We start from the raw sequence: 27941 nt of genomic DNA on the forward strand, positions 1-27941 counted from the left end.
GACGCTGAGATCAGCTGAAGATCCTCACGTGGCTCGACCTTCAAAGTTGCACTTCACAATTCATGCATTTGCAGATTTGATTGGATTTTTTTTTCCCGGTGGCACTCGTGCCCAGCTATTGGCTGAAAATCACTTTCTGAAACTCTCTAAAATTCCGCAAGATGTGGTCAAATCGCTGTCTAATTATGAATCGTTGCTAAGGAAGTATATTGAAGCCTTTTTCAGTTCATTCAGCAAATGATTTTGTTTGCATTGCAGTGTTTAATTGCGATATCACCGATTTTTTATTCTACTTACAAACATTTTCGGACATAAAAACACGCAAGTCCGGACAAACTAGCTCGCTAGCTAACAAATGAATAATCAAACTAAATAGAGTTGTGCACCTTTAGCGTAGTGTCACAGCAAGTCAGCCATGTTGGTTGAAAGCGGCCATTTTAGGTTCATTTTGGCCAATTACACACTACATAAAAAAAGTTTATTTTTATATGTGTTTCCTTTTTGCAGCAATTAGCATTAGAATATAGCTAAGTTTCATCATTATTCACAAATCTGTTGAAAACACTGCGGAAAAAGAGCTTCTTGCAACATGGCCCTGGCTTGCTCTCTTATACTCTGCTGCCACCTGCTGGTCATTTTTTTGTAATAACTAGCATTGCTTTAAGCGACCTCTTCAGGTCAGGAGCTGCATCAAAGCCTTTAAAAAAACCCACATAAAAACGTTTGGGAGTGCAGGACAAAAGTCTTAAAAACGCATTTATACGTCTTTGGGTTTGACGACTTGCCCCCCCCAAAAAATTTAAAGACCTCAAGGTCACTACTGTACAGATGCAATAATTCTGCCCCGGACGTTCTGCTTTCCCTTCAAACCTTTAAAAAAAAAAAAAACACAACAACGCAAGCCAGACTGTTGCTGGCAAACAAACGGTAGCGGTGACCCTCCGATCTATTTTTAGCGGCCCTGTCTTGCTGGGACTGGAAGGCCTTCGCTTCCCCCGCGGGTCATGAAAGATTAAAGGTGCCGTCAGTACCAATTAAAGTGACAAAATCATTTTGGAGCGCGCGTGTGCCGTGTCCTGTTTTCTACTGACAGACAGCGGGGGGGCAACGAATGCCTCCATGTTTATTTTGAGTTGTGTTTAGGGTAACAACTTATACCGTTTCCCACGTTTATTGCGGGGGATTTGCTACAGACAAAAAACCTGCGGTAGGCGAAAGTCCACAATTAAAGAGAACATCATTTCATTAACATGATTCTTGGCGATATTTACATTTAGAATGCGAGCTCGAAGATAATAGCCATTCAATTCTTGGGTACATTTTTTAAAAAGAGGTTTACGATTTTATCTAAAAATCATGATTCATTTATTTATTGGATACATTTTTCACTGAAAATGTTTATATATTGTGCCATGCAATGAAAATACTGATGTTTTCCCTAACGTAATAATAATTGGGATTAACTCTTTCACTGCCACTGACGTTTAAAGACGTCAAGTAAAAACCTACGGTTCACTGCCAATGACGTCAAAAGACGTCATCCAATGATTTTTTATTTTTTTTTTGAAACGGGTAGAGGAAACCCTTCCGCATGTCTGGTGAAAGTTTCCAGTCTGTCTGTTGTGCCAAATGACTATTTTTGGCCCCTAGAGGGCAGCGATGACTCCATGTTGTTTCCATAGTCCAAACACAACATTTCCTGGGGACCTTGAAAGATCACTCAAAATGCTTAAATCGGCTGGCAGTGGGGACAACCCGTTTCTGAAAACGTCTGGCAGTGAATTAATAATCGAGATATTATATTGATAAAAAATAATCGTGATGATCACTTTTGGCCGTAATGTGTCGCCCCACTTTTACTCCTCCCACACATTTCAATACATGCAACCACAAAACTCCAAAATTCTGGCAACCATCGCTGCCTCTCCTTCTTGCTTTTAACGATGCTGCATTACTCCAGCTCAGTGCTGCCTGGCAAGTTGTGGCACAACATGGTACTACACTTAAAGGCATGCGACTCTCAATTCACACGTGCCTGTTTACTGTAAAAACCCGTGAAAAAAAAAATCACTTCAAAATGTGCCACATAGCGGCAGTTGCCTGTCATTTTGTACAACAAGGAAGGATGTTAGGACCGCGCGCGACGCTGTGCGTGCTGGCGGGATGATCAATCTCAATTTTGATCTTTGACAATAGTTGTGTTGTTTTATTTCAGTTTGCCGTTTCTGCCGTGTGCTTCTTCCTGAAAGTGAGTGGAAGGGATCCAGCACATACACGTACACGTACGCGTACATTCTACCAGGATATGAGCATTAAAGCAGGATGTGTTTCGTGTTTCGTGTTTGACTGATGTACGCGTGAATATGACAATATGAAAAGCAAGCGCTCACGCCATTGATCTTTCCACGCGCCATCTTGTGCAAATAATTGGCAACACTCAAAGTGCTAATGGCAATGATGTCATCTCACGTGCCCTTTCTAGCGTATCCCCATTTATCGCGGGGGGGGGGGGGGATCGGTGAAAATCCAGCATACGCAAAGCCCGTAAAACAAAGAGAATGACATCATGGACCCGTTTTGGGCTTTTTGATGGTTCAGGCTATTTCAAAATAAAATACCACCCACGGGTTAAGCCCCACTAGCTAAATGCTAACACCGATTAGCATCTATGCTGTGGCGCTTTAACCCACTACGCCAGTGATTCTCAAATGGCTGAGTTTGTTCTGCAGGGTTCTCCGATCGTTTGCGGCTACGAATCGGAAAGAATGTCGTGTTTTTGGAGGGGTCAACTTAATAAACTTAACCCCTGGGCGTTATTTGACCATTTTTTGGCTTTTTGTTGGTTCTGACCAAGCCATTTCAAAATAAAATAACACCCAGGGGTTATTAACTCTTTGACTGCCAAAAACGTTAAATAACGTTTAGTGAAATCCTAGGGAGGAGTGCCAAAGACGTTAAAAGACGTTTGTTTCAAAACAGAGGTGAAACTAACCATTTTCTATTGTTGATTACTGAAAAACGGAATAAGGTAGAAACAAACTTTTTTTTCTGATGAAAGATGAGAGTCCAATCTTTCATTTGGTAGTCTGTGTGTTTCCATAGTCCAAACACATAATTTTCTGTGGTCCTTGAAAGATCAGTCAAAATGCTTAAATCGGCTGGCACCCACGGCATCCCTTTTCTGAAAACGTCTGGCAGTCAAAGAGTTAATAAAGTATTCTGAGCAAGATGAAGAAGTGATGACAGGTAGGATGGTGTGCAGTTTTTTTAAGAGTAGACTTTGGTGCTATTCTGTAAATAGTCCGGAATAGGCAACAATGTCATCTTCACTTTGTGGCATGAGCGAATGAGATCATCTGGCTTTAGCCTTAGCTTGCAGGTTACTGATGTGTGTGACAAATGACAGTGATGAATCCAAACGGATACCTAAATATTTATAAGAAGTGGCAAATCCCAAATTGGATCCGTCAAGTACAAGTAATACTAGGATGACTGATGACTTGCTTACAGCCGAACGAAATGCACTTCGTCTTAGGCTTGTGTCGAGGCAAAGATGGAGCTTATGGAAGGCCTAATGGTGATCATCATTTTTATGTGCACAAATCTTTATTCGGAACTCAGCTAATTCTTTCTTTTTTTTTTTTTTTCGTCTTTCGATTTCCCAATAAAAGAGAGACTGTACAAATGAAGATCCAAAGTTGAATGAATCAGAAAACGATGGCAGTGCACTTTCCCCAAAGCAAAATGTTTTTCACCGGTTCGGGGCTACTTAGCTGAAAAAAAAAATATTTCAAAGGGGGGGCACGTCACTGAAAAAAGGTTGAGAACCGCTGCTCGAAGCAGCAAAATCAACACAGGCTGCAACACATGTAGACAACAGTAAAAAGCTTCCAACAACGGCTCCGCCCACACCACGGAGCAGCAACGCATACAAACAAGAGCATAAAACAAAACTCACTGGCATGTCTATTTTTTTAATTATTTTTTCAAAAGCCAAACGGCTAAATATCGAGTCCTCTGTTGTCGTGTCAATTCGCCAGAATGAGATGAGCCTGCACATTGTTTATCCACAATTAAGGATAAACCCGAGCGACCGCCTCGTCCCCCCCCCACCCCCCGAGAACATTTTCACCGAGCGCTCTGGTCATCCGCTGCGCCGCGTCGCCGTCCTGCCTTTTTCACATCCTGACTCTCGAACCGTTGGCGTAGTCAGCAAGGGCAACGCCGCGCGGAGAAAAAGTATGACATCAAACATTCATAATCCCCAGCCAGAAAAACTGCGGCAGCTTTAAAATATTAACCTTTTTATGGCGCTCTGGTGGCTTAATCGCCAATCAATAGCGGTCCGCGGCCGTGCGCGGTGGCGGCCCTGGCCGGGAATGCCGTGGCGCTGATGAAAAATGCATGAGCAGGGGCGGCGGCGGCGCAGTGGTTGGTGGTGGTGCAAAGAAGGTTGGGGTGGGGCTGGGGGGGGGGCAAGTTATTGGGTGTTTGGCAGAAAAAAATGATGGAAATGCCATTAATCCCAAAAAAAAACATGCCTGAAGAGAAGGTAAATGTTGAAACAGGTTGCGCAACATGATTGAATTCTGTAATTCATTTCATTGGAATTTCATTCTTGGCCACCAGGAGGCAGTATAATAAACAAATGTACCGTCTTGCACACACAAAGGAGAACAGTAGCACTTCTACTAATACGCTATGGCATGTAAGATACGACTGTATATACTTCTATTATTTCATAACAAATTCAAAGGCGGATCGGCGCCTTGAGAACGTTCCGTATTGGACTTTTTTTTTTTCTCTCTCCATATGATGTAAAAGCAAAAGAGTGTGAAGTGACATCTTTAAGCATAGCAGTGAAATCCCTCCGCCGCTTGTTACGGCGCTTCGGTGAGTTGTCGGTGGGCCGGCCTCTCTGTAGGACGCGGCAAAGACACTCCAAAGTGATAACAAATCAAACTCTTCCCTGAATCTCATATCAAACAGGCCTGGTGGTGTCAGCATTTATTACAGGAATCACATTCCTAGCCCTCACCAACGCCACCCCACTTCCCTTCCCCTCCTCCACCAACACCCCCCCCCCCACCACCCCCGCCCCCGCCAACACTACTCCCACTTGCAGCATTCCAACACACAGCGGCGCTTTGAAGTGGGAAGAATGCGGGATGGCAAATTACCCGGGAGACGAGGATGCGCGGCTTTGAAGCGCTCCTTTGATAGCGTTGTTTGCAAGCGCGCCGAGCGCCGCCATCTCTTCGCATTTGGTACTTGTTTTTTTTCTTGCCATGTAGCGATTTACCTACGCAATGGAGGGATTACTCGCGTGCGCTAGCATTTTTGGGTTTAATGGCGTCAAGTGTAAAGGCAAGCATCGATGTATGCTACTAACTTAAAGACTGAAGCTAACGGCTAGCTACTGAGCTCAGTCAGGCAAAATGCAATCATCATGCAATGTAGTTGAACTAAAATGCTAAAAATAATGTTAATATTGCTGCAACAGCCAAATGCTCATGCAATGCTACCTGCTAAGATTATGCTCATCTACAATCGGGAGCGCTAGCAAGCCCAGCTAGGCAAATGCTATTGCCATGCTGCTAACATGAGGGCTAGATTACATCCGTGGCGCTCGTTATCTTATCAAACTAAGATAGTCAGGCTAGTTACTTAATGCTAATGTTATGCTACTAACTTGATGCCCAGGTATTATTCAGAGTGACTCGTTAACTAAAATGCGAATGTTATACTGTTAACGAAATTTAAGCTAGTGAGACTTAGCTACTAAGCTTGTTGACCAGAATGCTATCCAGACAAAACTACTGACATTAAGCTACTGGAGGACTAGTAACGATCTGTAGCACAAGCTAGCAGAGTAACAAGGCCAGCTACTGGGTTTAAATGATAATGCTCAGTTACTACATGTAGTAGCAGGAAGCTAAGCTAACGTGGCTAGCTGCTAAAATTGTTGTCCAAAATGCCAGCCATCCAAAATGCTAACAATAAACTACTAACTTGAGGACTAGCGATCCATGGCGCCAGCCAGCTCTGCTCACCTGGCTCTTGACGAAACGTTGTTATGCTACTTATGTGAAGCCGTGTTACGATAAAGCACAAGCCAGCCAAGCTCTTAAAGGCTAGCAACTTAGCACATTACATGCTAACATTATTATATGTTATTATTATAACATTAAGCTAACACGGCTGGCGAAATAGATTGTGTGCAAAAATGCTAACGTTATGCTTGGCTATCTGTCGCCAGCAAGGCTAGCTAGATAAGCTACGTGTATTTTTTCTTCTTCTAAAAGAGCACATAAGACATAAGTAAATTTCAGTATTTGGACTTTTTGGAAAGTATCAAATTCCCCTCAAGTTTTCTTTTCTTTTCTTTTCCCCGTCACAGGCGAGATGTGAGGAGCGGCTAATGATAGTCAACGGACTCCTCTTGTCTAAACCACCCGAGAGTTGGGATCATTTTCCTCTGAGATGATGCAACTCATTTGAATTTGGGCGTAATGACACGCGCGCATGCGCCTGATTGGCGGTGGCCGCTTACGACGCTTCCACGCATCTTAAAGAGCTTGCACTTCATTACAGACGGATTTTTTTTTTATTTATTTAAGCGCTTTGACAGCTTGACAGTTGCCTCCATTTTGACGCTCCATTATGAATAAGACACGCGGCGACCGCTCTTGCCAAGGTGACCGAGTGGGGAGGAGGTGTTGCAATAGATCAGAAACATACAGTTACATTCTAAAATATTTTTAAAATAAACACCTCTATTTGTTGCATTTCCCCCCTAAAATGCAATAATTAAAATTCAATTTTAGGAATCTTTATTTTTTAATTGATTTAATGTACATAACAAGTTATCATCATCATTATTATTTAAATGAGTAAAATAATTTTGTTGTATTAATGTACTCTTTTCTTCCTTAAAGTATATTAAATGTATGTTTTTTTTCTATTCATCTCTGTTATTTGTAAATCGTGATAACAAACACTAGCCAAAGAATTCATTTTAAAGATAGTTGGTAAATTACAATGAAATTAATTATATACAAATAATCATAAATGATAAATAAAATGAGCAATAATTGTTACATTATAGCAAGAAATATTGCATTAATTTAGCCATTTTTTTCTAACCTCGGTTAAATAAAATGTCTTGATTTCATTCAATCTTTTTAATTGATGTATGCTGAACTAAATTATAAACAAAGATTTTGCAAACGACTTTTTAACAGATTTTGATTTTATCTTATCGACAAATGATCTGGCCCGTCTGCCTATTTTAAAAATCAAAAGTTTGCCCACTCCTGACTCAGACGGTTAAGCGTGATCAAGGGTCCTCGGGCCTGTCAGGGCTGCCTGGCGCACTCGCCCGCTCAAAAGGAGTCAAAGTGACAGAATGGAAAGCTCGTTGCTGGCTCATCATGGCATCCAATCATTTTGCCGTTTTTTTAATCCGACTTGTTTAACATCTACAAGGGAAGACGGACAGCATACCTGCTGGGAACTTTAAAACAATGAGGCTGGCGAAACCCGCCGGTGCGTGGGACCCGAGGCTTAAAAATGGGACCGTCCCAGTCGAGGTCACCCTACGTTAATAGCATAATGGTGCAACTTCTATTAGCCATTTGGACAGCAAGCTAAGAAGCTAGCCATGTTAGCTTAGACGGCTACACTCGCTTGCGCTAGGGATAGTAAATACTAAGTAGGCCTCACGTTATTTTAAAATCAATTTTAAATTGTACCGGCAGCCAATGTATGCCAAAATCGGGGTGTAATGAGTTCTTTTACTATTTCTAGTATTTCTTGTTCAAGCAAGTAAATAAAGAATTACAATAGTCCAGTCTTGACGATACAAAGGCATGCATATTTTTTTGGGGTATCCTCAAAGGGGAGAACCGACCTGATTTGAGCAATATTGCGCAGTTGCAAGTAGCACGACCACACCAGTTTCTTTACGTGGATATCAAACTTTTGTCCTGAATCAAATATCACACCAAGATTTCGAGAAGAGGATCTAATATTCAAAGCAAGAGTGCCAAGTAAAGATTGGCCTCGTGTACACGAGACAATGCGTCAATTTCTGGCTTAGCTGCTTAGCTTGCGAACCGAAATGCAAAATGCAACACGACGATGCCCAGCAGGAAAGACCCATTTGCCGTCTTTTTTAGACTCATTCGAAAGCACAGCCTTGTGAAAGCGCACCACGCTAGCTTTTAGCACTTCACCAAGTCTCCATGGAAAAGCAGGAGAAGGATGGAAAGTGCAGGAAAAGAAAGAGGCCATCCCATTACTCTGCCTGTGCGTCTAATGGCTGCCATGCCATAAAGCTCCTGATGTTTCACAAAAAAAAATTCCCCAAAAAGTGGTGCGTCTGTGCTCTGTGAGTGACCTCGTGTGGATACAGTAAAAAAAAAAAAAAAATCTTTTATTCACGCCATACTCTCTCTCTCGCTTTTTTTTTTACATGTGGCATCAGCAAAATAAGATGGCTTGACTGGAAAGCGCTCAGGTTAGCGGCTAGCTGCTAATTGGCTAACCGTTAGCCCAGTGGTGGGCAAACTGGGTCCTGGGGGGGCTGATTCCAATCAACAGGATCGTTACCGAGCTTATGCAGAGCTCGCTGATGAGCTGATCGTAGATCAGCTGTGTCGGAGAAGGGAAACATCCAAAACCTGCAGGACTCGAGGACCGAGTGTGCCCACCCCTGCGTTAGCAAGTCCGTGTGTCAGTTTGTGGCCCTCGAGTACTAATGTTTGTGGCCTGTATTGTTGACATTTGTTCAATAAAGCGATTGAAAGTGTCTCTTTGACCCTTTGAGGGCATTACTAGCAGCATTACGTATATAAAGTCAAAAATAAAATAAAATAAATAAAGAGTCTTTTCTTATTCATAATTGAAACTTTGTCCTTCAATGTCACTGAAAATTTGCTTCCAATTAAGTACTGGCCAAAGCGGTCGTCAAGTTTATGCTAAACGGAGTTGTCGGCATCTGGTCAATGTAACTATCAAAGTAACTTCTAGTCTAAAGTTACTTTTAAAATAACTAAGTTAAGATTCAAAGTCAAGTAACGGGTAAAGTAATTTGGTCACTTTTTCCAAGGTAACACTGAGCTTGTAAAGTCACACGTTGAAGGTGAGAAACTGAAGGAAGGTTTTAACAATGCCCCCAAGTATTTGCCAAAGTGGGCACACACGCACACGCACACACACGCACGCACACACACACACACGCACACGGGCGCGGTGTGTTTTTAATCTCCACGTTAGCAGCGTGAGACTGCTAATGAGAGCCATCATGTTTTGTGTGTGTCTGTTTTAAGGCTATTTGAGTTGCAGCCGGTGGTAGAAAGTGTGTGCGTGTGTAATGACGGTTGGAGAGGAGGGGGTGGGCGGGTTAAAGCCAGCACTGCGGTGAACGGCAGCCTCCGGGGGGAGGGGTTAGTAGGTGTAGGGGGGGAAAAAACGATGTGCGGCAAGAGAAGCGGGATCCACTCTTGTGATCCAACTTTCTTGAGTGTTTCATCACCCTTCGCTAAGAAAGGAGGGCGGGAGCGAGAGGACCGCTCTCCCGGGACGGCGAGGGCGCTCTCTCATCTTAAGGTTGAGGGGGTGGAATTGATGAATACGCGTTACAAGTGGCGGGATGAAGGCGGCGAAACAAAAAGGCGAGTTAATGGCGCGCTGACCTTGTTTGCCTTTTGATTCACCCTGGCGGAGAAAAGCGCTGCAAGGTGCGTGTTTCGCCTTTTGTTGCCATTTGGGACGTTAGCAGTATAGTTGGACCAACATAACATAAGGGAAGACCGGGGCTAGTTGTATCACGGGTAAGTTGTCACGTTGCAATTTTCTTCTCCAGCAGAGGGCGCGACAAAAATGTGGAATGCTAGTTTTCTTTTTTATAAATGGTCGGGGATTGTGAGAAGAGAATAGCGCGTTGTGGAATGAGATGAGGGCCAGTTATCTATTATGCACAACCCAAAGTAAACCTTTTCAACTTTCTATATTTTGAGACAGGCGTCGTACATATTCGACAAATTCAAGCCGCAAATCATGCGAACTGATTAGAGGACAGATTCAGGCATCTTGTTATGCCTCAGTCACCGCTCTGTTTTAAGCTAACTTTATCAAACGAGAGCAAGCATTACCCAACATTTTAGTTTGGGGCAACTTGTCTCATTTTGGGGTTTGTTGTCACATGCAAAGAATGGGCCAATAAAAAATGCACTTCTGGCAACTCGGTTTACATATGCCATATATGTGTGTGTGTGTGTGTGTGTAGGATCAGCGGCGTTGGCATTTTAATGAGTTGATGTTAAAGGAGGTGCGTGTGTGTCTGGCGTGTTGGGCTCGGCCTTATGAAATATGAATGACTTGTCGTGCATCTTCTTGCTATTTGCCTTGCACACGCACACGACACAGTCCCGCACATCTCCTCAAAAAGTCGCAGCTCATCTCCGACGAGCGCGGCGTAATCCGAGCAACACGTGTCAAACTCGGGGCCCGGCTGGCCACTTTTGGCCCTCCAGTGTTATTTTTGTGGCCCCATCCGCAATCGCTCCTGTTCCTCGGAGCTCCGAGTCCGTCCCGCGTCTCCGGCCGCCTTCGCGGAACTTGCAAATGAGATCCTAGTGACGTTTTGAAAGGAAATTTGGCCCGGGGGTGAGAACCACCACTGATCTTCTGACTGGTGCAGCCGCACCAACATCAAATAAGTGGATAGCAGAGCTGCAGCGCAGACTTCACAATCCTAGCAGGGCGTGTTGAATATTCATGCGTTGGTGCCACGGAGGTATTCGTTGGACGCTTGAATGTCAATCGTGTGGCACTTTTGGTATCGTCGTCAAACGAGTGGGAAAAGAAGATCACGATTTATCCCCCAAAATAAAATTAAAGATTAGGCAGTTTCTTAAAATCGACATTATTTTATCGATCCCTAAAAAGGACAATTCCCCCCACTTACAACCGTCCGAGAAAAATGGAAACAATTACCAACAGTAGGGAAGCCTGTTGGGTCGCCTTTCAGTGCCCCGAGTTTCTCAAGATCTGCCCCTTCTCTGCATATGTGGGCGGGGAGAAGGGCCATATTTATTATATATTAGTTTAATTAATTATTTAATATTTTTTCCCTTTTTTGTTAACAAGAGTATAAAAATTTAGAAAAAATGAATATTTTATTGTACATTTAGAACAGATATTAAAATTTGCGATTAATCATGACTTAACTATTGAAGTCGTGCGATTAATTATGATTAAAAATTGAAATGGCCTGACCCCCCCTATTTATTGAATTATTAATTTTCCCATCAAATGACCTTTCTCAGTCTTGTGTTGGTGTTTGAGGTGTCACAAAAAATAATATTCAAGTCAAAGTCATATTTCTGCTTGACGTTCCTTTTGAAACGGATATTTTTAGTGAAACAAGCCGTGTCCTACTGCTGATTACTAATGAACAGAAAAGGGTAGAAACAACCTTTTTTTCTTTTTTTTGGGTCTCATACTGTCACAGAACACATTCTGTGGGTCATGAAAGATCCGTCAAAATGCCGTAAAACAGCTGGCAATATGCGTTGCAGGCAAACTCGTCCTTGACAAGTCCTTGCGATGCAAACAAATCGTCGGTTACGGACCAGCGTCCTATAATGGGCCGTGCTCAAGGATGAGGTGTCGTTTGTTTATTGCCTCTCCGACATTGTGGATGCGTACCGAGGAAGGAAGGATATTAATATTCAACATGCCCTGCGCGACCGTGTACACAATGTTGCATCTGCGCTATCTATTTATTTCCCTTAATTGCGCCTCTATCAAACGCTGGCTGCTGCAACTCGGCGCTCATTTGCCACCCGGGAGCCGCGGCCGACACCTCGGGGGTGTCGTGGTGGCAATATTGCGGCGGCTGAGCGCTAAACGACAGTGAGCTCACATGCGGCGCCGCCGCCGCCGCCGATCGATAGCGCGTCGATACCGGCCCGCCAGGTAATCGCAAATCGCGGTGATTAACGGCGGCCGATCGATGGCTATTAAGCCTCGCGTAGCCGAGCCGTCGGCGGCCGCGGGGGAGCCGGATGACGGGAGATGTGCCAGACGTCGCGCGGCAAACGTCCCGCCATCAACGGCCATCTCGACATCCAGTGTCCGTACCGATGATCCGGTGGTGGGCGGTGCATTTGGGAGCTGGGCCTCCTGTGGGGAATTTGCCGACTTAATCCACCGTTTAAAATCACCACGTTCACAACCATCAATGCGATACGAAATAGGAAATAAACGGATGGATGAAATGAACTGTGATGACTCTCGTTAACGGGCAGCTGTTTGCATCTGGACGTGGGTTGCATTGACTGCTTTGCACCAGAAGAGGGGGCTGCTAGCAGGGAGGGGCGTGAGGGACAAAAATGAGGTCATAGGAAGAGTTTGCGCCTCTCCGCCTCTTTCTGCTGGCTCACACCTGGCAGCCCTCTTCACTTGCACTACTTTGCTCACCCCTTGTCGTCTTTAACGCACGACTCAGCACACCTGAGCCCCCAACCCCCCCCCCCCCACCCCCATTCCCATTCCATCCCACCCTCTCTCTCTCTCTCTCTCTCTCTCTCGCTCACCTTGAGTGTGGGCGAAATTCGATGGCGTACGGATCGATACGGCCGCCGCAAGGTCGCACTGGAATTGGATTCATAATAAAGCGAAGCACCCGCAGCGTCACCTGATCAGAGCTGCATCAAAGGAATATGGTTATGCACTTGAAGTCCACTGAAACTGTGACAGAAATTAAATATTGTTTGCCACTGTGTTTAAACAACAATATAATTTAATCTAACCTAAATCAAGCTAGCTAATGCTAACATGAATGCAAAATGCCCAAAACAGGCTAATGAAAATTAGCATAGATGCTACAGTAAGTAACAATCTTCAAACAACTGCTACTTTCCATTCCATCCATCCATAGCTGTTGCACTAAAACTCTTCCAAATAAGCTCACTTAACAAAACAAATACGTTTAATGGGACAGGAAGTTTCGTTTCCATGCGCATCAAATTGCTCCCTTGGAAAAAAAAACAGTTCCCCACAATCAACCAAATTAGAACGCAACAAAAAGCATGTATCGACCCTCCCAAAGAGCCGTACAGTAAATACGTACAAAGTGTGCCCGCCCACCCCATATGGCGGGACAGCTTTCATTAGCCGCGTCGACGCCGTGAGGGGGGGGTCGTCGGAGCGAGGCCGCGGGGATGCAACTCCGCTCGCAGCCAAGTGTGCACCAAAAAGCAGAGAAAGAACGTGACCCGCAGAGACCCAGGTGATGCCGGCGTTAATTACCGCCTGCTAATTACGAGAGCGATGCCTCATTAAGCGGAGCGAGCCACCGGAGGCCTCGCCGTGTAAACTATCCTCCTCCTCCATTCTTCCCGACCCCGATCTTCTGTCCCAATTAACACCGGCCCGCTCGCCGGTCGTGCTTGTGGTCGCTGTCTGAACGCAGCCGGCAGCGACCACAAGCTCAGGCTGCAGTGGCGGGAGGGAGCGCCAAAGAGGGCGGAGACCCAAGCTGGCCCCGCTCCGGGTCGGCAGGCTTTTTCTCCGCTGGCCCAAACATCGACCTACATTTACAACCGAGAGTCGTGAAGACTAGATTTGGGAGGACGGTCGGAAGTCGGACTTTTCCCAGTTCAGGAAGCGTGTACGGGAACGCCTCCTTGAACTCGGAAATTCCACAGCCGGCGAAGGCTTTGAGCTGATATATTTTCTCTGATGGTTTCTAATAAGTTCATTTGAGCAACACTATGGACAAAAGCGGTAATGTTATGCCTGCAGGAAGACCACATTTCCCATGAGGACAAGCGCATTGCATCGTTTTTTGAGCCCACGCGGGTCAAATTGACTTCTGTCTTCAAGGAAGTGACGTCTGCCATCAAGCAGTCGGCACATTTGTAGTTTTTTGTGTTTCAGCGTTCCTACCATCCTCTTCAAAGTTGTTTAGTGACAGTAGAAATGATACAAACCCCTGACAAAAGAAACATTCAACTCGTTTTAAGTCCATGTTTCATCAGAAGAGTTATAAAAATATTTGATGAAGTTTGAAAAGTTCCTTAGTGCTACTTAAAGTGGAACCTTAAAAAATTCTTGACAATAATATGTTATATGTGGCCTCACTAGTCTAAAAATGGCATTCTGATTAATATGATATTTTTGAAATATGAATTATGAAGCAAAATCCAGACGTTTGTATCCATCTCAGGGGGCGGCCATTTTGCCACTTGCTGTCGACTGAAGATGACATCACAGTTGCTCAGGTCTCAGGTAACAACCTATTACAGCTCGGCTTCAGAAAACCGGTGAGCTGCGATTGGTTGTTGCCTGAGCAACTGTGATGTCATCTTCAGTCGACAGCAAGTGGCAAAATGGCCGCCCCTTGAAATGGATACAAATGGATGGATTTTGCTGCTTAATTTATATTCCACTAATGCAATATTAACCAGCATACCATATTTAGACCAGTAGGGCTGCAATAGAACTTATTATTGTAAAAAAAAAAAAAATCATAAAAATGGATTGACTTCCCCTTTAAAGAACTGAATGCCACGCAGCTATGAGCCATCCTCGGCGTATCGAGCCAAAATCGAAACAGCTCGCAAAAGGCGGCTTTAGAGGACCAATGCGACGACACGCGTGCGGCGCAAGTTGTTATCTTTCCCCTGCTTGCATCTCAACTTTGGTTACATCAGCTTGAGTGGCACCAAAGCGCGATTCCGAGAGCGCCGCTTTCGGGTGGGGATGTGGTGGGAAAAGAAAAGAAGAAAAAAAAAAGAAGCATCAGACTGTTTGAGGACAAAGACGCGGGAAGTGACAGGTTGGGCTGTTAAGCAAATCTCCCGCTCCCTCGCCTGTCCTTCGCCTCTCATCGTGTTCCCGCCCGGACCCCCCGAGGTTTGAGGAGGGGCCTCGTTTGAGGGGGCTTGGGGTGGCGCCTTCTGCCAGATGAACAACAAGGTCGGGCTAACACAGCGCAAACGTAGCATGCGAGTTGAGGGACACTTTTGATTATTTGGAGTGGCTTTCATTTGCTCGGGTCAAAAAGACATTTTTCCTTCTTCTGATTTTTGCTTTCGACTCGTTCCGTTAAGACGTTCTTCACATTTCTCTTCAAGCTTTTTTGCTCTCTTGCCTGGCAGCCCAATCTTCATCATCTTCCTACCAAAATACTCATTATGTCTCCCCAGGACTTGTCCCAAACCATCCAAGTCTGCCGTCTCCAAAACATCGAACCTCGGCTGTCTCTGATGAGCTCGTTCGCAATCCCAGCAAAGCTCAACATCTTCATTTCTTAATCATATCTTAATATTCGTGACCTATTTCTTTTATATTCCACTCATTTCAGATTAATATAAAATATGAATATTGGGTGATTTCTTGGAAAAAATATCCCTTGAAAGAAGTCACAAGCCTATTTTGACAAGTATCAATATCTATTTTGCAAAGTAGGGAGTAACATTTAAAAAAAAAAAAAAATCACCCAACTGATAATTAACTCTTTGACTGCCAAAAACGTTAAATAACGTTTAGTAAAATCCTATGGAGGGGTGCCAAAGACGTTAAAAGACGTTTTTTTCCAAAACAGAGGTGAAACTAACCATTTTCTATTGTTGATTACTGAAAAACGGAATTTGGTAGAAACAAACTTTTTTTTCTGATGAAAGTTGAGAGTCCAATCTTCATCTATCATTTGGTAGTATGTGTGTTTCCATAGTCCAAACACATCATTTTCTGTGGACCTTGAAAGATCAGTCAAAATGCTTAAATCGGCTGGCACCCACGGCATCCCTTTTCTGAAAACGTCTGGCAGTCAAAGAGTTAAGTAGAGATTGTAAAAGAAAAAAATATACCTGAAAACAGTAACAATTTATTGTACTTTGTCACACCCCGCCACAGTAAAATGATGACTTGTTACAAATATATGCATAAATCCATCGGCAGGTCCGCGTAAAACCATCTTTGCCGCTGTTTACAAGCAATTTGCGTGACCGATTTGCGTGAATGACGAGTCATTACCGACGTCGTTATTCAAAAATTGCCGCATTGCTCCATTTTTTGCAGCCCTAAATTGCGGGCGGGCGTATTCATGGCGCTGACGGATGCTAAGCTAATGGTCAAAGTGCGTAAAATGCATGGCGCTGCATAAATGAGGCCGCGCCGACCCGGACGACTCGATAGGAGCTTAATATTGCAACAGAGCATGAATAAAAGAAAGATGATGCGTCCCATTACTCAAAAAAAAAAGCAGCACAGACTTTTTCTTGGTTACACATCAGGATGAGCGGCAAGAAAATCGCACTTTTTTTTTCTTATTGGATGCTTTTGGTGCAATTGAGACAGAGAGTCAGACGGCTGGCTCACGGCGGATTTATTAGGAAGCGTTTGATTTTAAACACTTATTTCGATCAATCCTAACCTTTGGGTACAATACAACTTAAGTGTGTGTCAAAATAAGCGCATTCATTTTGCGTTAATTTCAAGTTCCTGTAATGCCACAAAAAAATATTTGAATGTGCGATTAATGAGCGCCCTTACTTGGAAAGCACGAACTGGGGGAATTCCAGTCGCAACGCAGCAGACACGCCCACGTCAGAATTTAGCAGTAATACATTTCATAATAATGCATATACAGTATTTGTCAAATTGTATTTTACAAGTTTAAAAAGTTACTTCATGTTAACTCTTTGACTGCCAAAAACGTTAAATAACGTTTCGTAAAATCCTATGGAGGAGTGCCAAAGACGTTAAAAGACGTTTTTTTTTTTCAAAACAGGTGAAACTAACCATTTTCTATTGTTGATTACTCAAAAACGGAATAAGGTAGAAATAAACTTTTTTTTTTCTGATGGAAGATGAGAGTCCAATCTTGTTTTGGCAGTATGTGTGTTTCCATAGTCCAAACACATCATTTTCTATGGACCTTGAAAGATCAGTCAAAATGCTTAAAATCGGCTGGCACCCACGGCATCCCTTTTCTGAAAACGTCTGGCAGTCAAAGAGTTAAAGATTAGATAGCTCTTAAAATGAAAAGAAAAATGCACCGTCACCAACGTCTTACAAATACAATTATGCCACCTAGTGGCAGGAAAATGACCAACACAAATTAATATCACACTTGTTTTTTTACAGTACAGGTTTTTTTTTTAACTCAATTTTAGGATTCACTAGACTATGTGCAATTCCTGCAGAAAATGCGTGGGAATTCTGAAAGCTGAATGCTTATGAAAAGTGTTATCTGAAAGTACCCTCCATGCATTTAGATGGAAACAAAACTTAATAATAATAATGGCCTGACACCCCAAGAATAATTATTTAGGTAGTGTCTTTATTTTATTATATTCAAGCACAATACTCATTTTCAAACTACATAATGTTCGAGTGCATTCGATTCAAAATGGTGGCAAAAAAGAACAAAACTATTTAGCAAAAAACACAAACAACTTACTTTACGTACTATAATTGTGTTAGTGGGCCACATAAAACGATGCTACGTGCCAGTCTCGGCCCCCGGGCCGCAATTTTGACACCGGCGCATGTAACGGCAAACAGCAGATGCGCACTTTTGGGTTAGAAATGCAAATCAGGCTTCGGCGTCATGACAAAGCTCTTGATTGGAAGGCTTTTATTTACTTTGTGTCACAGTCAATCCCCAACTTTTCCCCTCGCTTGGCGTCCCGGCGTCCTTGTTCGCGGGAGGCGTCAGCGTTTTTGGGTTGTTTTTTTTTCCCCCTCCCCCCCGCCGATCGTTGAGCCGATGGCCTGTCAGCGCGCCTTAAGGACGCCGCCGGGGGAGCGCCGCCTCACCTTTGCCACGCCTGACATTTTAATTTGTCAGCGTCCGGGCCGTCCCGCTGCCGTCAATAGCGCATCAATGCATCAAAAGCAGCGGCGGCGGCGGCGGGGGAGGAGGGTGGGACGCGAGGGGATTTCCGACTCGGATACTATCGATACGCACCTCTGATTAAGCGCGGCCGCGGGGGCCTGCGTGGCTCGGACGCAGCCAATGGGGGCGAGGAGAGAATGAGGATGAAGAGGAAGTGGGGGGGGGGGGGGTCATGTCGGGAGGAGATAATGGAAAGGTCACATCTTTGAATTGATAAATCTCCATTAAAGTACATGCATTAGGAGCCCCCCAAAGCGCTGGCGTCATTTCAATGAAGCTCAAAATGCGCCCTTTGAAAAGTGTCAACAACGACTGGAGCGCGTAACGCTAATGGAAATGGGCTGCAACAGGTGATCATGAGAATAACCAGAATAATATTGTAGTGAAGCAGCATGCGGCTCACCAGCCAATGCAATTTTTGCATGCTGTGTTTGGAGTAACCATTCATTTCTGCATTAAAAAAAATCCAACCCCAGAAGGCGTTTCAAATTTAAAATGGGAATTTTCACTCTTTGACTGCCAGACGTTTTCAGAAAAGGGATGCCGTGGGTGCCAGCCGATTTTAAGCATTTTGACTGATCTTTCAAGGTCCATAGAAAATTATGATTTGGACTATGGAAACACACATACCGCCAAAACAAGATTGGACTCTCATCTTCCATCAGAAAAAAAAAAAAAGTTTGTTTCTACCTTATTCCGTTTTTGAGTAATCAACAATAGAAAATGGTTAGTTTCACCTGTTTTGAAAAAAAAACGTCTTTTAACGTCTTTGGCACTCCTCCATAGGATTTTACGAAACGTTATTTAACATTTTTGGCAGTCAAAGAGTTAAAATCAAAGCACATGAAAGTCTCAAGAAGCCATCAGCCATTTTAGACTCATTTGAGCAATATCCAGGGGTCCTTTAAAAACACAAGACAAAATCACAAATGATGATGTATTTATTTTCAAAGTGCAACCCCAAAAGCCAGCTTCAATTAGAAACATAACATTTGCTAGACACGCATATCACGAGTTGATCCACCAAAAAGTCTCAAGAAGTCTTGTTTGAAAAGACACAGCAAGTCAGCCATTTTTGTGTTGAAGTGGCCATTTTAGGCTCATTATCAAGAGGTTCGCAATCCAGTATCCTTTTCTTTTTTTTAATTCGGCCCCTGAAGCCAGTTTCACTTAGCAACAAGAAATGTTGTTGCCATGTCTACTACGAGAGTACAACAAAAACGTCTCAAGGAGCTATAACTGAAAATAAAAAGAAAGTCAGCCATTTTGATGACCCAGTTTAAATCAAGGCAATAGTTTTATTCCTTCATCATATTTTTTGAAAATTCAGCCCCGCAAAACCAGTTTGACTTGTGAACATAAGAGTTGGTAGACATTCCTATTAAAAGTAGAACCTACAAAAAAAAAGTCTCAAGATTTTTATCCCGAAAAGACACAGGAAGTCGGCCATTTTGAATTAAAGTGGCCATTTTAAGCTCCTTTCGTCACCATCAAAGTGAAGACGAATTTGTTCGAAGATTTAGTCAGATTGCTAACACAATTGATTAAAATATCAATTATAGTCAATTTAATAAACTGCTGCCAAAACCAAAAGCCTGGACTAATCCAGTGGTTCTTTCAAATTCTTTCAAAGTTAGCAACAGCGCATTTGGTGGCCATGAGGAGACCCACAAAAAGGTCTCATGCTTGAAAAGACTCAGGAAGTCGAGCTATTCGCTTTCAAGCAACGTTTTTTTTGCCGGGGTCCGTTGGGCAACGATTAGCACAGTTGCTGATGAACTTTCAGCCGTTTGATGGAATGTCGGATTCCAGATCATGACCTCCCTCACGCGGCCATGCGAAGTCACGCCACTTATAAAACCCTTTCTTCACTTTCCCTTTATGATGTTTTAACACAAGAAACTAGCTTTTTAAATGGAGTTTCCGATCTCGGTCAGGGATCGAATGAAACTCGTCAAAGTCAAGATAGCAGCCTAATTGTTTTCCATCTCCTTTCTACAACTTTCCCCTCATTAAGTCATCCTGGCCCCGGAGACGAGTCTCTCCTGGCAGTGTCAATATCGGTTTGGCGCACTTTGGCCCGCCGCGCCCTGCAAAGACCTCGCCGACGTCCCGCGTCAGCAGAAACGCAAGCCACCGCGTGAGGCTGCAAAACCCCTCCATCAACAACCCCCCCCCCCCCTCCCCCATCCGCCGTCCCAGGGGCGCGGGTCAATCCTAATTGTATGCTAATCAGGACAACGCGCACTAACTGCTGACAACGGACGGGCGAGACGGAGCAATTGTGGCCAATGCAAACGAGGACGGAGGGAGAGGGACAAACTGTCCATCGGCGTCACACTGCGGCGGCGGCGGCGATCTGCCGGTTCGGGGACCGTGCTGGCGGCTTGAATATGCATGAGGCCGCGAGTTTCCTGAGAGACGCTCTCGGCGTGAGCTAGCACATTTCAAGTTGACCCGGCCGAAGTTTTTAACGGCGCATCGGGACGCGCTAACTGTGAGGCGCTAACGGCGAACGACTCCATCCGATGCCACAAAGTGCCACTTTCAAAACGCTTGAGCAACACACAATCGGAAGAAGACACGATCGCGGCCTGACCCGTCCACAGGAAATTGACATCCATTTACGAGATGAACTCTTAATCCAGGGTAGCTCCAACTTCTGCGAATGTCATCACGTGGCCAAAGCCAGAAAACAGGCAATGTGAGCCCGAAGGCACGTTGATGTCACTTTCGGTCGACATCGGGTGGATTCATCGGTTTGCTTTTTATTCCACTAACACAATATTGATCGCAATAACATTTTTGACTTGACTTCTGCTTTAAATAAGTCCTGTAAAGTAGCCATGAACTGTTGTTTGAGTTCTACAAGTTCTGACTTTTGAAAAATTTGTTACGGCCAATGGCAACTGTCGGGAAGTCAACCTTAAACATTTGTTGACAATAATATGTTATACGTGAACTCACTCGTCTAAACACGACATTCTGATTAATATTCCATTTGTGGAATATGAGTTATGAAGCAAAATCCATCACATGGGGGCGGCCATTTTGCCTCTTGCTGTCAACTGAAGATGGCGTCAATGTTGCTCAGGGCTCAGGCAACGACCAATCACAGCTCACCCGTTTTCTAAAGCTGCGCTGTGATTGGTTGTTACCCGAGACCTGTGCAACTGTGATGTCATCTTCAGTCGACAGCAAGTGGCAAAATGGCCGCCCCCTAAGATGGATAAAAACGGCTGCATTTTGCTACTTAATTCATATTCCACTAACACAATTTTAACCAGAATACCATATTTCGACTAGTGGGGCTGCAGAGAACATATTATTGTCAAAAAAAATAAAATAAAAATGGGTCAACTAAAAAAGTTATAAAACAATGGCTGTTCTGTGAGGCTTCTTCTCTCCAGAAACGATAAGCATGCTTGTCACGATTGATGTTGGAAAATGGCGTGCATGTAAGAAGCCTGGAATTTACATATCAAAGTTGGCAAATACGCTTCCTTTGTCTGACATACGTGACTTTATGTTTACGCTTGATGTCCATCTTCCCAAGAGATGATAATTAGCACCCGACTTCAACACAGCCGCGCGCAACTGCTAGCTGCTTGTGGCTTTGCGCTTCCTCTCATCTCATCTCATTATTGGCCCGGGCTCGCATACGTCCCATTTCAATATTCGCAACTAATCCGCTGATGGTGGTATGTTTAAAAAAAAATAAAAAAATAAAAAAGCGTGTGTTTTGTTGGGTGGGAGCTCGTTTGTGATGAACGATCGCGGTCAGCGCTAATCCTGCTGATGAGAGCTGCGCATTTCCTGTGGTCGTTTCGCCATAAAAGACGTCCCGTCCCGCCCCGTCTCGCCCCGTCTCGTCTCGCTCCTTCCACTTAACGCTAAGCGCAGGCGGAAAACGGCGGCTCAGCATTCTTGGTAAGAGCAGAAAACGAGCTACCGGTGCTCACGGGTGTGTTTGTGAAACTTAAACACAACAACAAAAAAAAAGAAGGAAAGGAAAGTTGGGAGGGTAAAACTGAACCTTTAACTCTTTGACTGCCAGACGTTTTCCGAAACGGGACGTCGCCAGTGCCAGCCCATTTAAGCATTTTGACTGATCTTTCAAGGTCCACAGAAAATGTTGTGTTTGGACTATGGAAACACACATACTATAAAATGAAAGATTGGACTCTCATCTTTCGTCAGAAAAAAAAAGTTTGTTTCTACCTTATTCCGTTCTTCATTAATCAACAATAGAAAATGGTTACTTTCACCGAAATTCTCTGTTTTGAAACAAAAAACGGAGAAAAAGAGCTTTTTGTGAAACGATGTTATTTGATGCACTCTAGTGAATTGTACACTTCTTTTTGTCCATGAATGATGCCACAAACACCTAAATAGTGCTTTACTTCTGTAAAACGCTTCCACCAACAATGAAAAAGTGTTTTTTGATTGCAAAATACGTTTATTTCCATTCAACAGTGTAACAATTTGACAAAACAATTTCGCAAACTATTTACAAATGTGTGCAACTGTGGTACTACTTACAATTATGTGGATGTTTCAAATACAGTTTTTCTTTTTGTAACGCTCCCATGCGTGCAAGGAGACGCAGCAGGATTTGCACAACAGATTAGTTTCACTTGCGATGGCTCCTTTCGCGTGCAGACGTTACACTTTCTTGACGGAACTTTTTTTCCGGGGAATAGCAAGTAGCAGACTGTACCGACTCCTCCGATGAATATGCATTGGACTCGGGGCACTCTTCATCGTCCGATTGAACGTCCGCCTGAGCGTGCTCGGTTGTGCTCCGCGTTTTCCGGTGTTAGCATCGCTAGCCCGTGAACCTTTATGACGCCGTCATAGCCGCCGCGTCAACGCTTGCAACTTCGGCGTCAACCTCGGAGTCACCATCACCATCATCGATGATGATCATCGTCGTCATCAATGTGCTCTTTAGCGTTGGTCGATGCCTTTCGTCTTTGAAAAAAATTCCCAAGTGTGAGCTGCTTGCAACCGCCATTGTTCGCTTTAGCTCCGCCTCACGTCTTCTACTGCCGCGTCAACGCTTCCAACCTCGGAGTCACCATCATCATCATCGATGATGATCATCGTCGTCATCAATGTGCTCTTTAGCGTTGGTCGATGCTTTTCGTCTTTGAAAAAAACTGCTCGAGCGTGAGCTGCTTAACCGGTCGCCATGTTCTCTTCCCTTCCCCAGCCATTGTCCCCTCTAGCTCCGCCTCCCGTCTTCTACTGACGCCTACCCAATCTTGTCAAAAGAGAGTCATTGCTGCCATCTAGGGGCCAAAAATAGTCATTAGGCTCACTAGACCTGCTTGAAACTTTCACCACAGCTGGGCAAGGCTTTACTCCACCCGTTTCAAAAAATAAAAAATAAAAAATGGGTGGACGTCTTTTAACGTCTTTGGCGCTCCTCCGTAGGTTTTTGCAGAACGTCATTTAACGTCTTTGGCAGTAAAAGAGTTAATATGTTGTGAGTCATTGTTTAGTGGCCCACAAAATTGGGAGATTTTGAAGCAATTTTGTTGTTGTTTTTAAACTAAGGCCTCACTGATGAATTGGCCAATTTTTGTTAATTTTTCTATCTGCTGTAAATAAATAACAAAAGACAAAGTATTATAATACGGTCAAATGTTCTGCCTGTTGTTCATAAATTAATTGTGTATATTATATATTTTTAATTAATCATATGATCAATCGTTTATTTTGAATTTTATTCTGTCAAATATCAGAATTGGCCCAAAATAAAAAACATTTTTTTGGGTTGTATCCTAGTTTTTACTGTATAGATTACTTGCAAATTGGAATTTAGAGTTACGTGGCTTCAGTGTAGTACCACGTTGTGCCGCAATATGACAAACAGAAGTCATTTGGCTTTTTGTTTGTTTGTACTTTTTTTTTTTTTTCAAACCACAGATGATTTCGCTAAGCATTGTGTTCCCGTCATCATTACATCATCATCATCGTCATGCGCCCTCCAGTCCTCACCTGGCATACGCGTTCATCTCTTTGCCCCCGTCCCGTCCCAGAGGCCTCCTGATATCGGGGTCAGCGTAATCTCGCTAGATGTAATCTCCCGTTTAATCCCCTCAATCGTCATGAGTTCTGTTGGAAACGGGTGGACAATAAAAGGAACAGTTCTTTCAAATTTATATGCTTTTTTTTTTTTTTTGATGATGTGCACTGCTTAACACTAAAATCATGGTTATAAACAGAGGGAGGAGTTGGTTTACAAAAGCAGAGTCGGTGCTGTCGATTTATTTAGCAATTTGGTCAGTATATACATTTTTTTACCTCTTTTTTTGATTATCAAAAAACCCCCAAAAACCGAGTAAGTATATTTCTCGCTAAGAAACAGACACAATCATAAAAAAATAAACGCCCCATTTTTCTTTTTCATTTTTCGCATTCCACAGATATTGCACTGAACATTTCTGTTAGCCTGTCTATGACTTTTCCTATTATATGTTAGCATTAACTCTTTGACTGCCAGACGTTTTCAGAAACGGGACGTCGCCAGTGCCAGCCGATTTAAGCATTTTGACTGATCTTTCAAGGTCCACAGAAAATTATGTGTTTGGACTATGGAAACACACATACTACCAAATGAAAGATTGGACTCTCATCTTTCATCAGAAAAAAAAGTTTGTTTCTACCTTATTCCATTTTTCAGTAATCAACAATAGAAAAGGGTTAGTTTCACCTCTGTTAAAAAAAAAAAACGTCTTTTAACGTCTTTGGCACTCCTCCATAGGATTTTACTAAACGTTATTTAACGTTTTTGGCAGTCAAAGAGTTAAGCTAACAGACTTTTCACTAAATTAAATTGTGGTTGAACATCTGAGGGTGGCTGCGATATGGCTTCACATAAAGCCCCCCCCCCCCCATGGGTGGGCTAGCGAGAGAAGTTCGGGGGACCCTGTCATCGCCTGCCGTTAAGTAGCGCTGGACGCTCATCTGACAAGGACGCGACCGAGCTTTTCCTCGCCCGCTTCAAGACGTGACATGAAAATGGCCCGCCGATGACTTCCCGCCCGACCAGTCAGGTGGGAAGCGACCTTGCGGGTGTCTCGGGACTCGACCGTGCATTGCTGACATTCCCGCTCTTGGAAATGCAAGTGGCACTGACTCGGGCTGCTCTGCTTCTCGTTCTTGGCCTTCAACAATCCTTGGCAATCCTGGCGGACGTTTTGCCGCCGGAAGCCGAGCCTCGGAGGCCCGCGGACGGCAAGACATAAAACTTCCGCTTCTCGTCTTTCACCCGCTTATGAGAATCCGATACCACCCGAGCGGTGCGCGTGTGTGTGTGTGTGTGTGTGTGTGTGTGTGTGTGTGTGTGTGAGGAACATGAAACTCAAGTGATGTCGGTCAGGCGCGTTTGGGATGCTGGTGGTGCATATGCCGTCTTCTAAGATGATTTAAAGTGTCAACGCTAAGTAACATTTACAAGCTAAATGCTAATATTTGCGGCATGAAATTATTGCCAACAATTTCTTCTCTTCATTTGGTTGTGTTTTCTATGTATTATTCGTGGCTAGATTTGTTTTGTTTTTTGTTTTTTTTGGGGGTGGGGTACAATGTCAGTGTCTTGCCATGTCAATGTATTCAGCCCAAGGCCTTCAGAATCCGTTTTTTTTTTTTACTCTCAGTTGAGTGCCGTGTTAATTTTGACAATGCATTTTAATTTTGTTTTAGTTATAGCCTTTTGACTAAAATTAATTAAAGTTGTGCTCATAATTTAGTCATCTGATTGGATTTGAGTTTTTATCCAATTTTAGTCAACGGAAATAAAGAGCAATTTGAGTCGACTAAATTGACAATTTAGTTGATGTTTCCCTTCAGCATATATTTCAACTTTTATACATATTTGTACGTGTAATTTAACACGCAAGACACATTTAACACAACACTTTCTTTACTAAACGTTGTTTGAACTGACAATAATATGCCCGTCTTAAAACTTTTTACCTAAATACAAAAAAAAAGTGCATAATTGCCTGAGATGAATTTGACAGCTGCACAATGAATGTTAACACATTTGAACATTAAATAAAGTGCCGGGAACAGTTTCTGAGTGTTTCTTTACTTCCCACCCACGTTTCATTCCTCCTCCTGATCGGATTTCGTGAATTTTCGTCATTGAGGAAATTGTCAGTCAATTTAGTTTATTGCCATCGTTGACGAATGGCTTCATTTTAGTTTTCGTTTCATTTTCATCAAAAAATATGAGGACAATTTTGGGTCAACGAAATGATCACCGATTGAGTGCCAGCCCTCAACGACGTCAGCGTTTTTCTACCCACCGATTGTTTTTTTGTCCAATTTTTTGGGTGCCTGGGAAAAGGTAATAGAATTTGCCGTATTCCCGAGCGTTCCTTTTCATATCATTCACTTTGAGTCCGAGTGTCTGGAACGGATTAATCACGAAAATGGATTTCATTTCATTTGATAGATTCGATTTGAAAGATGAACATTGATAGCGAGCAGCTCCAAAAGCGTTTTTTGTCACAGCGCTGATGGTCTCCGGACCGCGATGTGACGGTGCCGGCTTTCGTCCCCACTGAAGGCCCGACGAGCAAACGCACGGCCCGCCGCCGGATTTCAAGTTGCGAGGAGGCGATCCGAGGATGAGGAGGAAAACAGCTGCTTTGGCGCAGCAGGAACGCCGCCGAAGAAGAGGAAGGAGCCGCCTGACGCGGCGAGGAGGAGGAACGTGCATAATTCATGTTCAGCTCCTTTTAGAAAGTGTCGCTTCATCAGGACGGCGCGCTTCACGGTCGCAGTGCAGCGCGGTGGCGGGTGTGTTGGCGTGTGCGCGCGTCAATTCCTTTTTTTTTTTTTTTTACTCTTAGTTGTGACATTTTCTATCGGCTTTCACGGCGCTGTGTACAAAGTGCGTGCGCGTGCGTGCGTTCACCTTGCTCTGCTCTTCACCCTCACTCTCCCTGACTGCACTCTACAAGGCCATTAGAGCTCCCCGAGGTCCACCGAGGCGGCTCCACTCTGTGTCGGCTTTCATGTGTCAGGAAAGAGGGGCTCCCTTATACTTCGCGTCCGTGTGTGTGTGTGCGCGCGCGCTTTCTTTTCACGCTTGCGCTTTTATTGTGGCAACGCGGACACAATGGTATTTCTTTGTCTGGCGTGTGTCAGATCTTAAGAGTGACAGCCGGCTGAAACATACAAGCCCGCTTGTAAAACGATGTAAAAGACAGCTTTGTTTTCTTATGCGTTTTGATGGGCGTAGTACCATGTTCTGCCATAATACGCCGAGGGCAGCACTGAGTTCTACTGGAGAAAGTGTAATAGGACATTTGTTTCTGAATAGGGATAGAGCACCTTCCACACTTGAACCGGCGCTGTTCCAATACTCGGTACCTGGGAATCGATACATGTACTCAACGGTACCAATTTTTGGTACTTTTGTATTCTGGGAAAAACGGGTTGGCCAACGGGCCCAATATTTGTAGCATTTGGATAAATGCATTAGTGGCAACTCATTTTCATGCCACACAAGTTGTCAACAAAAACAATCAAATATGATGAGTATTGTTAAAAATGGATTTCAAACACACGCTGACGCCTTCTCCAGGGTTTGGACTTAAATATGTATTTTATTTTGTACCTCTCTGGGGGCTTTGATGCTATTCAACAAAGTGACTTTGGCCGATCCCTCCTCGATATTCGTCCAGATTATTAACGTCTGGTCTGAACACTTTCATTAAGCGGGTTCTTGGAGTCATGACGGATTACGGGATATTTACCGCGCTCGCCCTCCATGACCCTCTCAACATTCCCACCTGCTTGCGTGCAGCGCAGGTCACGGGGACGACACGGCGGAGCGGCCCGTGGAAATCCACTTAAGTCCGGCACCAAACAAGCTGTTCTTATGTTTTTGATTCCCGCTAATTACGGAACGGTTAAACATTCCGCGCATGCCGCCGTTGAGCCGCCGCCCCCTCGGACGCGGCTCGTCAATTAGCGGGCCGGGCCGAAAGAGCGGCATGTT

General features: G+C 43.9%; 1 long non-coding RNA gene across 2 annotated transcripts in view; it reads right to left on the reverse strand.

Annotated features, from left to right (window-relative positions):
- LOC144063708 (uncharacterized) overlaps positions 1-27941 on the reverse strand; it is a 131363-nt gene that overhangs the window by 16201 nt on the left and 87221 nt on the right. The window contains exon 4 of one of the 2 annotated variants that reach the window (XR_013296627.1): positions 23924-24040. The exons of the other annotated variant lie outside the window; for it this stretch is intronic. This is a non-coding gene — a long non-coding RNA (uncharacterized LOC144063708). The remainder of the gene's footprint in view (positions 1-23923; positions 24041-27941) is intronic. 2 annotated transcript variants of the gene reach the window in all.

Source organism: Vanacampus margaritifer, chromosome 14 (assembly GCF_051991255.1).
Source record: "Vanacampus margaritifer isolate UIUO_Vmar chromosome 14, RoL_Vmar_1.0, whole genome shotgun sequence".
Taxonomy (NCBI): Eukaryota; Metazoa; Chordata; class Actinopteri; order Syngnathiformes; family Syngnathidae; genus Vanacampus; species Vanacampus margaritifer.